Genomic DNA, 12,102 nt, shown 5'->3' on the forward strand with positions numbered 1-12,102 from the left:
TGGAGCAGGGTGAGTATTCAAGGCAGCGGCGGCGGCGGCGGGGAAGGGGGGGGAGGCCCTGGAGCGGGGGGAGGCACTGCCAGTCCGAGCCTGCCTGCCGGGCCCGGGCCCCTGACCTGCCGGGCCCGGTCGCACTGGCGACCGCTGCGACCGCGGTAGTTACGCCACTGGTTGCAATGTTAGTTTCCAATGAAGTCTGTGAAGTCCATACATATTGTGGACTTAATCATGTGTATTATGGACCTAGAAACGATAGGATATTGAAAGGTGTGGACTTAAAAGGTTTGGCTATTACTTTTTTATTGATATGCTATTGTTAGGATAGGCTGTCAATATTTGATCAGTGGAGATTCGACACCAGACATCCGCACCAATCAGCTGTTAATGGCAATAGCCGGAACTACTTGTATGCTGCCAGAACACAGCCGCTCTGTCATTTCTGTTGTGGCTATGGCCGGATACTACAAATCTATCCCAAATTCACATGAATCGGGGGTGGATATGAACTGCATAGTCACTATAGTGTTGACAGAGCTGCTGTATTACAGCAACATCCAAGAAATTCTGACCAGCGCTAGTAACAGCTGATCAGATATTAATGGGTAGGCCATCAATAAAAAAATAGTTGCCAACCCCTTTAAGTCCCTTGAATTGACTTCTTCTGTCTCAAAACATCATTTGGTCATTTCTAAATACTGTTATCGTGCGAAAACTAGTATCTCTTCCACTAATTAGAATTAAATACATTTTTTTAGAATCGGATAGATATTAATTTGAATAAGCAAATTAACTTTTGGTCATTCAAATAAATTTAAAAACTACTATAAACTTTAATTTTAATGAGCTCAGGTCAATGGAAGACAACCTTTACTTACCTCAATTGGCATCACTTCACTGCACTCTGTACAGTGTCCCCTGATAATCTGTGCTACATCCGCTGATCGGCTGCAGTCTTAGCATTTCATCCAAAACTGTTTCTTCCAATCAGATGGAATTTGAATTCGGCAGCTGATCAGCAGTCACAGATTGGGTTCCAGCGATCTCGTGATGCCCCCCACTGGATGCCAAGATGTCATGAGTGCCCAATCTGAGAAGTAGAAACTAATGAGTTTAAGTTACAGTTGTGCTCAAAAGTTTACATACCCCAGCAGAATATTTGCTTTCCTGGCCTTTTTTCAGAGAATATGAATGATAGCACCAAAACTTTTTCTCCACTCATGGTTAGTGGTTGGGTGAAGCCATTTATTGTCAAACTACTGTGTTTTCTCGTTTTAAATCATAATGACAACACAAAACATCCAAATGACCCTGATCAAAAGTTTACATACCATGGTGATTTTGGCCTGATAACATGCACAGAAGTTGACACAAATGGGTTTGAATGGCTTCTAAAGGTAACATCTTCCCCTGTGACCTGTTTACTTGTAGTCAATGTGTGTGCATAAAAGCTGAGTGAGTTTCTGGTATCCAGACAGACTCTTGCAGCTTTCATCCAGCCACTGACATTTCTGGATTGTGAGTCATGGGGAAAGCAAAAGAATTGTCAACGGATCTATGGGAAAATGTAGTTGAACTGTATAAAACAGGAAAGGGATATAAAAAAAAATCCAAGAAATTTATAATGCCAGTCAGAAGGTTCAAACTCTGATTAACAAATGGAAAATCAGGGGCTTAGTAAAAACAAAAGCACGGTCAGGTAGACCTACAAGAATGTCGTCCACCACTGCCAGGAAAATTGTTCGGGATGCAAAAAAACCCCACAAATAACATCAGCTGAAATACTGGATTCTCTGAAAACTAGCGGTTTGGCTGTTTCAAGATGCACAGTAAGGAGGCCCTTGAAGAAAAATGGGCTGCATGGTCAAGTCGCGAGAAGAAAGCCATTACTGCGCAAATGCCACAGAGCTTTTTACCTACAATACGCAAAACAGCCCAGAGGCAAGACTCAAAACTTCTGGAACAAGGCAATTTGGAGTGATGAGTCCAATACTGAACTTTTTGGCCACAGCCATATACGGTACATTTAGAGAAAGGTCAACAAGGCCTATGATGAAAGAAACACCATTCCTACTGTAAAGCACGGAGGTGGATCACTGATGTTTTGGGGATGTGTGAGCTACAAAGGCACAGGAAACTTGGTCAAAGTTGAAGGAAAGATGAATGCAGCACGTTATCAGCAAATACTGGAGGCAAATTTGCACTCATCAGCCCGGAAGCTGCGCATGGGACGTACTTAGATATTCCAACATGACAATGATCCAAACCACAAGGCCAAGTCGACCTGTCATTGACTACAGCAGGACAAAGTGAAGGTTCTGGAGTGGCCATCTCAGTCTCCTGACCTCAATATCACTGAGCCACTCTGGAGAGATCTCAAACGCACAGTTCATCTAAACAGACAAGGAATTTACAGGAACTGGAGGTTTTGTGCCAACAAGTGTGGGTAGTTTCAGCATCTGAGAATATAATGAACCTCATCCACAAATACCACAAAAGACTTCAAGCTGTCATTGATGTTAGAGTGGGCAATACATGGTATTAAGAAAAGGGGTATGTGAACTTTTGATCGGGGTCATTTAGATGTTTTGGTGTGTCATTATGAATTAAAAAGGGAAAACACAGTAGTTTGAGAATAAATGAGTTCACACATCTACTAACCATGAGTGGAGAAAAAGTTTTGGTGCTATCATTCATATTCTCTGGAAAAAAGGCCAATGAAGCAAAAATTCTGCTGGAGTATGTAAATTTTCGAATGTAAACTGTACATTTTTGGTTTTGGGGACTTGGCCAATGCCTTTCCCCGCCTACTGCCTTGAATTAATAAGTCTATGCCTATATGCGCATGTAATTAGAGACCTGTTAATCCAGGCAGCAGGAGGGTAGAAGGGACCTCCCTGTCCGCTGCATCATAAAGAGCCAAATATGCCTGGCTGAGATCATACAGCCAGTGCCTGATACATGCTGCTCACAAATTGGTCAGCATGTATCAGCTGAATGGTTCACTTTAAGACCAAGGAAACATACCTGACAATGACATTATATTAAAGTTTCTCTAATCATGAGCTATAACATCAAAATCTTTTGGCTCGTAATATTTCCATTTTGGTAAAAAGTATTTAATTTTCATTGTCTTTAATATCTTAATATCTTATAGTGTCCATTGGAATTTTTGACTCCATGTGTTGACAAGTCAGACGTCATAAAGTCGTTCTTGTAGATACTGTTCAATGTTTTCTATAAAGTCAGACTGAGGTTCAGAAGGGTTGGCAACTCTATTTTTCAATGGAAAGTGAATTGTGTGTAAGAAGTCACCTCCTGCGACTGCAATGAAAACCCTTACACATACATTTTTAAAATTACTTGAGTTTGTTTTTATTTCAATTTTATGAAATGATAGAAAGCTTTTAACTCCTTTGTTGTCACAGCTCTATTGATTGGTAGCATGCCAAAAAGGTAATTGTGGCATAATACTGAACCATATGTATTATTCATAGAAATAGGAACAGGATAGAAAATTATAGAAAATGTAATACAAAGCACAATCTAGCTCAAATAACACAATTGACATCTGCTACATTTGAACAAATCCCTTCTTTCTTTTATGACAAGTCATTGCTAGCACTTATGAATGTAGAAGACCTTACCTGTCCCTTCTGTGAAACGTCTGGATGCTTTTTAGACCAGTGCGGCTCTAACGTGTGCAGAATGAGGTACAGTGCTAGTGATGGGGCCAAAGAAAAACGCTGGGACGGGGGAGTGGGCTGACGACTGAGAGCAAGAAGCATAAATGTAGCTTTGTTTAGCTGTGACAACCTCTTACTTCTTGCCAGCATTGGCCAGAGGTAACAGATTTCTTCAACCACGTCAAATCCCTAGGACATCCATGATCTTCTTACTTCCAGGCCTAAACACAAGCCTCCTTTATAGATATTCTTATAAGGGCAATTGATTCACCGGCAGAGCACAGTGCTAGTAGTTTGCTAGTAGTTTATTTTTGATCATCCTCACATCCAACATTAATAAATTAAGAGTGATTAATAACATAATGACTAGAAAAGGAAAAAAGAAAAAGCAACATAGTAATTGTGACATCTTGTTGTAGTGCAGACATTAAAGTGGATACCTGGGATTTAAAAACAACAAAACAATCTGCCTAAGCACTAACAGGCATGTAGTTGCTAACAGAGGCAATTACTTGTCTATTGTACCAGGCACTGGTCATTGACCGCTCCAGCCGGAGATTCAGCTGCTCTTTGTCAACAGAGCAAAGCCTCTTTCTGCTGACAGGGCTGGACTACTGGTTTTATGTTGATTGACAGACGGCTTCTCCTAGTTAGGCAGTGGAGAGCCAGCTGTCTATCAGCATGGCACCAATAGTCCCGCCCTGTAAACAGGAAAAGTAACTGCCACTCTGTTGATGTGACATCAGTGGAAGTCTGTGACTCTTCTGTGCCAATGCAGAATGGCAGCGTGCATAACAGGAAGGTAGGTAGCAACTACTTGCCTGTTAGCGCTTAGTCACATTTATTTTTTTAAGTCCCGAATATCCTCTTTAAATTGCAGACATATTATAGTTTTAGATTTAAAAAGTGTAACCATATGGCATAACACAAGTCTAGGACATTATACAAATAAATAAACATATAATGGTTACTGCATTATTTGATGATACATACAAAAGCAGATTGTGGATGCATTGTAATTGGGGACCAAAAATACAGTATATTGCAATTTATATATCTTTTACCCATGCTCAAGGGTGACAGAATAATGGGAAAGGCAGGGTGTGTAAAATTCATATTAGGAGAAACTGGGGCCCCAATTAGGCAAGACCGAATTTGCTCATTCTGAATTTTGCAGAATTAATTTGCATTTTATTGCATGAAATAAGTATTTAATACAATAGAAAAACAGAACTTAATGTTTGTAACAGAAATCTTTTTTTGCAATTACAGAGGTCAGATGGTCAGGCGAGGTAAAACTTTTTTCTGGGGTTCTTGACCAAGTTTGCGCACTTTACAGTAAGGGTTTTGGCTTACTCCTCCATACAGATCTTCTTTAGATCTTTCAGGTTTCGGAGCTTGGTAACATTGAGTTTCAGTTCCCTCCAAAGATTTTCTCATGGGTTCAGGTCTGACTGGCTAGGCAACTCCAGGACCTTGAAATTCTTCTTATGGAGGCACTCCTTAGTTGCCCTGGCTGTGTGTTTTGTGTCATTGTTATGCTGGAAGACCCAGTCACGACTAGTGTTGAGCATTCCGATACCGCAAGTATCGGGTATCGGCCGATACTTGCGGTATCGGAATTCCAATACCGAGATCCGATACTTTTGTGGCATAGGGTATCGGTATCGGATCCATAGTGAGGTGTAAAATAAAGAATTAAAATAAAAAATATTGATATATTCACCTCTCCGGCGGCCCCTGGACATCACCGCGGGTAACCGGCAGGCTTCTTTGTTTAAAATGAGCGCGTTTAGGACCTGAGGAATGACGTCGTGGCTTCTGATTGGTCGCGTGCCGCCCATGTGACCGCCACGCGACCAATCAGAAGCCGCGACGTCATTCTCAGGCACTAAACTCCTCATTCTAGGAATTTAGGACCTCAGGAATGATGTCGCGGCTTCTGATTGGTCGCGTGGCGGTCACATGGGCGGCACGCGACCAATCAGAAGCCGCGACGTCATTCCTCAGGTCCTAAACGCGCTCATTTTAAACAAAGAAGCCTGCCGGTTACCCGCGGTGATGTCCAGGGGCCGCCAGAGAGGTGAATATATCAATATTTTTTATTTTAATTCTTTATTTTACACATTAATATGGATCCCAGGGCCTGAAGGAGAGTTTCCTCTCCTTCAGACCCTGGGAACCATCAGGATACCTTCCGATACTTGGTGTCCCATTGACTTGTATTGGTATCGGATATCGGTATCGGCGATATCCGATACTTTTCGGGTATCGGCCGATACTATCCGATACCGATACTTTCAAGTATCGGACGGTATCGCTCAACACTAGTCACGACCCATCTTCAATGCTCTGTAGAAGATTGTACTCACTCAGCTGCGATTGAGGTAGGCACAGGACGCTGTATTGTTGAAATGTCCAAGCAAGTTTATTTGAAGTCCATAAACCACTCTGGATGGCAAAACAAAACACAGTATTTTCTGGCTCAAAGCGAAAACAAACTGAAAGTAAGTAGATCATATAACACTGAGGGTCCGCCCGCTCAGGTCAGTGCCCTTAGCAACACACACTGGAGGTGAAAACAAGCTGAATGTAAGTAGTCCATGTAGCACTGTGGGTCCGGCCGCTCAGGTAAGTACCTTTAGCAACACACACTGAAGGTCTCCACACCTCCAACCACAGACTCTGAATGAAAGACTCGGCCTCCACTTTATCTGCCTGTGGAGATCAGACTGAACTAAAGGAATCCATCTTGTCTTCTTCCTGAGAAATCTCGCTTACAACAAGATACATTTCTGCTGACTTGACATTTCCTTTTATGGAAGTAATCATGTGTGCATTCCTTCTTTCAATAGCAGCCTTTCATTCACCTTCCAGATGATGTAACTTTCTACTGATAAAGACTGGTATAGATTGTTTATGTAAGAGATAGTGAAATATGAGCGCTTGTGCGCATGTCTGTAAAAGAATAATTCTTTTCTATATAAAAGAAGGGCAAAGCCCAGAGAGAGAGATGTGCTCCTGGGCTTCCCCTGTATATGATCACACAATACCTTGTTTGCGTGTCATTTACTCAGGATCCCTACCTCTAGTAAGCCAGGGACTGAGAAGGACTCAACATTTCTTTGGCGCACCGAACAGGGACCCGAGATGAGAGTATTTGCTCGAGATTCACCTGCAGATACGGACAATGGAGATCTGGGATAATGGACGGCAAATGAACTGAAAAACCTGGCCAGGTAAGAGACATTATTAGTTCTCTTTTATCTGCCTTGTATTATCCGAAAGATCTCTATGAGCCGTGTCACGCTGGGTTAGTCTAGTAGTGAGTAGATACCTATAAAACTCGGGTTACTATATTGTATAGATTTATGAGTCCTGTCCCTGGCAGTGTGTGAACAGTGTGAAGGTTGTGGTATGTTGTGAAAGAAGAGCAAAAGTGCGTAGAAAAATAAGCCGAAATAGTTGGGGTATAAGCCTTATACACGGAAGTCAGCCTAACTGGGTCATGTGGTTGCGTCCTTTCGGGGAGACCTCCACCCATGCTTGACTCTCATTTAAGTGCTTAACCTCCTTCATTTCTGGATAAGGTTTGATAGAATGAGCCCAGGACGCGGGTCCATGAGCCTGGGACAAGTATGCTAACTGACACAGAAAGTTTTGTGATCTGTATGGTGTTGCTGGGTCTGTTTGCGTGCATAATAGCACTTAAGTACATTCTGCACATTAGAAAGAATGGAGCAGATCAGCCCTTCAATATTTTAGCTCCCTAGGAGAGAAGGCAACGAGACATCACCTAGGATAAGTGATTGTCCAAACGTCACCTGGGGTAGAAATAGCTAATATTGAAAAAAAAAAAAAAAAAAAAAAAAAAAAAAAAAAAAAAGGAAATAAACAGACAAAAACCGTCTTAGGACAAGTGGAAGCAGCAGATATCATACAGGAAAGATGTGGGAAGACAGTCAGAAGTCAGATTAGAAGGGTAAGAGAAAAATTGGGAATTTCAGAAGCACTTATGTTCAGTACAGAATGGGAAAAACTGAGTAAAGAACGAGGTGGAATTATCAAAGACAATGGGTGGGAAGAAATCATACACTGTATGATAGAGGTCTCAAAAACAGCTAAAGAGGAGAATTGGAAGTATGATCCAGACACTTCCAAATGGATTATGGGGAAGGGAAAAAGTTGTGACATAATCCCACCACCTTACCTAGATCCAAAAGCCCAATCATTTGTACCATCTGGAGGAGCAGAAGGAGGAAAACAATTTCCAGCCTTGTATCCCAATCTTGGTGGGGTAGGAGGATGGGTATGTTCACACTGTGGACAACAAAATCCAGATTGGAGAAATGATTGCCTAGTCTGTGGTACACCTAGACATGGCGCTGTACTTGCCCCTGTTAGGGTAGTACCAAGACCCTTTAGGGAACCTGGTGCTGACGGGGTAATGGGAACTAGATATCACCAGACCCGACAGTATTTTCCTTGGTCCCCTGCTGAAGGTATGTCCCTCCTGCATAATGCGCCTGATCCCACTCAATATCCCATCCGATTTGCACAATACATACAACAAATCATGCAGACTCATGCTGGGGTCTGGGCGGACGGGGAAGAATTATGTAGAATGAAAATGTCCCCCGGACTTTTTCAGGAATTATTGACACACCTACAGCCCAATAGACCAGTGGCAGAAGGGGGTGCCTTACAGACAGAAGCATCAGGTACCCAGTTCACAGAGGCATTAATAATTTTCATGAGAGAAAAACAGAGGGAAAGGGGATCTACGGGTGTGATTATGCAGAAATTTGGGCAAAGTATTGAAGAATATAGTCAAGAATTAGAAAATAGCTTTAGGGATGAAGGATTGGATTTGACTGATGCTTCAGTAAGGAGACTTTTTACAAAACAATTAATAGAGGGGCTAGATCCGAAAATCAGAGAAAAATTTAAATCCTCTACTCCAGATTGGAGAACAATTGAACAACCAAATATTGTGAAACAACGATGTTTAGGAATAGTCATGGATATGAGAGAGAATCGTAAGCCTGTTAGAATAGCACAAGCTAATACAGGAGGAAGAGTGAGACACAACTTTCCTTGCCACTACTGTAAAAAGCCAGGTCATTTCCAAAGAGAGTGCAGGAAGAAGTTGGCAGATATAAAGTCAGGCAAATTTGTTCCCAGAAATAACCCTCCCCAAACGGACAACCAGCAGAAATCTACCATCATAGATGGTCCCATACCAGATTCAGATTGACTCGATGTGTTACAAACTTCCCTACCAGCTAGAAGACCTATGATACAGGTGAATGTGGGGGGGAGAGAGATTCCATTTTTGATAGATACAGGTGCAACTTCCTCAATTTTGAATCAAGATTTTCTTCCGAATCCGGAAGATATTTCAGAACAAACAACTTTTGCTGAGGGTTATGATGGGGTAATTCGAACACTGCCATATACTGTGCCCCTAGAGGTCTCATTAGGACCTAAATGTTTTGCATCCAGATTTTTGTATGCCAGAGGTGCCCCAACATGTTTGTTAGGAACTGATGTCCTAAAGAAATTAGAAGCTAACATCAATTTTAGGGAAGATGGCACAGTTATACTGACTATCCCTGATGATGCAGAAACATTAGAACAATATGTTAGAATTCAGGCTTTTGAGGATTATGCTGAAGAAAAAGAGTACACCACAGATCTAGACCTCTCAATGGTCCCAGAAACACTGTGGGCACAGGGTGACACCGATGTGGGACTATTGCATATCTCTCCTGTAAAACTATCTGTGCAACCAGGAACTGTTCTCCCACAGCTCAGACAATACCCTGTGAGTGCCCAGCAGGAACTAGCGATTACAAAACAGATAGAGGGATATAAAGAGAAAGGAGTTTTGGTAGAGATACAATCACCTGCTAACACTCCTCTGTATCCAGTCAAAAAGAGAACTCTTGATAAGAGTTCTATGCCCAAATATCGTATGGTACATGATTTAAGAGAAATAAACAAAGTTCTAGATCCAATCACCCCAGTTGTACCCAATCCTCATACGTTACTATCACAGATACCAGCCAGTTCTCAAGTATTTACTGTAATAGATCTTTCAAATGCATTTTTCTCGGTTCCTTTACACCAAGATAGTTGGCATTTGTTTGCATTTACATTTAAGGGCAAACAGTTGGCGTGGACACGCCTTCCACAGGGAATGATACACTCCCCTACTCTTTATTCAAATGCCCTACAAACAGTCCTTCAGAGGTTTGAACCCGAACCACAGGTAGTAATTTTGCAGTATGTGGATGACCTATTACTTTGCTGCCCAGATCTAGAAACTGCAGAAAGGTCCACTGTGAGTTTACTATGTTTTCTAGAAAAAGAAGGGTGTAAAGTGAATAGACAAAAGCTACAAGTTTGTCAGACCAAAGTGATCTTTCTAGGTCATTGCATTTCTCAAGGTAAAAAGCATCTTACACCACAAAGAACTGAAGCAATAAGACAGATGAATGAGCCTAGAAATCATAAACAGCTACGAGCATTTTTAGGAATAGTGTCTCATTGTAGACAATGGATTATACATGCCAGTCAACTAATGCAACCACTGTATGACTGTGTAAAAAGTGAACCTTATTTGTTGACAAAAGAAGGTCAGATTTCGTTCCAACAATTAAAAGATGCCCTTGTTTCAGCTCCAGCGTTAGGGCTACCAGACTACACCAAACCGTTTCAGCTTATGGCTGCAGAAGTTGATTCCCATGCTACAGGAGTTCTTACCCAGAAGCATGCAGGGAAACAAAGACCAATTGCATATCTTTCAGCAAGGTTAGATCCCGTAGCTAGAGCAGCGCCAACCTGTGTACGTGTAGTTGTTGCTGTCTCACTATTGTTGGACAAAGCATCAGAAATTGTTCTAGAGTATCCACTCACAGTTCAAACTACACATGATGTTTATGGGATATTAAACCAGGTCCAACCAAAACACATTTCCATGGCCAGACATTTGCGGCTACAGTGTTCTTTGTTGCTCCCCTCTACTATCACATTTGCTAGGCTTCAGACTCTCAATATAGCTACACTGCTACCTCTCGAGTCTGAAGGGGGGAATAAGGACACTGATCCACACGCAAATTTTTTCCCTACAGACACACATGATTGTACAGAGCTCATTTTACAAGAAACGGTAGGCTTACCCAATGTATCCGAAACACCACTTCAAAATCCAGATTTAGAGCTGTTTATAGATGGTAGTAGGTTTGCAGATGACACAGGTAACTTCCATACAGGGTATGCAGTTGTGTCAGAATCTGAAACTCTCAAAGCAGAATCACTTCCACCGAAACAGTCTGCACAAGAAGCAGAACTAACAGCATTGATTGAAGCTCTTAAAATAGCTGAGAACCAGACAGCTAATATATACACTGATTCTAGGTATGCACATGGTATTGTGTTTGATTTTGGAGTAATCTGGAGAGCTAGAGGTTACATGACAGCGTCAGGACAACCTGTAAAACATGCTTCTCTGATCAAACAGATCTTAGAGGCTGCACAAGAAACAAAAGAAGTAGCAGTAATCAAGGTAGCTGCACATGTGAGACTCGACACTAGGGAATCTAGGGGAAATGATAGGGCTGATAAAGCAGCCAAAGCAGCAGCTGTCAAACCCTTACAACAGGTTCATACTGTAAACCCCACAGAAAATACTGAAGATAGACTGAGACAAGCACAGGAAGATGCAGGAGAAGAGGAGAGGGACAGGTGGAAAAAGGAAGGGGCAGAAGAACAAGCGGGAATTTGGAAGAAAGATGGACTAATATGTCTACCTAGAGCCTGGTATCCGATTGTAGTTGGTGGACTGCACCACCCTACTCATGTGTCTGCAAATGCAATGACACTACTGGCAAAGCAAGTCTGGTTGGCTCCAGGTTTTGGCAACTATGCAAGAGACTATTGTGCTGCATGCGCTATATGCCTGGCACATAATCCCGGACAGACAACAAAGACCCCTATGAAGCACCACGTCCGACCTCTCTACCCGTTTCAGCGATTACAAATAGACTTTATCCAGCTGCCAAAAAGTAATGGGTATGAGTATGTGTTGGTATGTGTGGACATGTTCTCGGGGTGGCCAGAGGCCTATCCAGTTCGGAAGGCTTCAGCTAAAAACACTGCTGTAAAGCTAGTTGCCGAACTGATACCCCGTTACGGTCTCCCTGAAGTGATCGAGTCAGATAGGGGTACTCATTTTACTGGAGAAATATTTCAAAATGTACTGAAAATGTTGGGTGTTGAAAGTCAGTTACACACTCCGTACCATCCTCAAAGTTCTGGTAAGGTGGAACGCATGAATGGAACTTTAAAATTAAAAATACAGAAAGCCATGGCTGAAACAGGAAAGCCTTGGACAGAATGCCTTCCACTGGCCCTT

General features: G+C 42.1%; 1 protein-coding gene across 1 annotated transcript in view; it reads right to left on the minus strand.

Annotated features, from left to right (window-relative positions):
* SCRG1 (stimulator of chondrogenesis 1) overlaps nucleotides 1-3,762 on the minus strand; it is an 83,262-nt gene extending 79,500 nt beyond the window's left edge. Inside the window, exon 1 of the mRNA XM_069745767.1 lies at nucleotides 3,645-3,762. The gene's annotated coding sequence lies outside the window, so the exon portion shown is untranslated. The remainder of the gene's footprint in view (nucleotides 1-3,644) is intronic.
* Nucleotides 3,763-12,102: the final 8,340 nt, after the last annotated feature.

Source organism: Ranitomeya imitator, chromosome 1, assembly GCF_032444005.1.
Source record: "Ranitomeya imitator isolate aRanImi1 chromosome 1, aRanImi1.pri, whole genome shotgun sequence".
Lineage (NCBI taxonomy): Eukaryota > Metazoa > Chordata > Amphibia > Anura > Dendrobatidae > Ranitomeya > Ranitomeya imitator.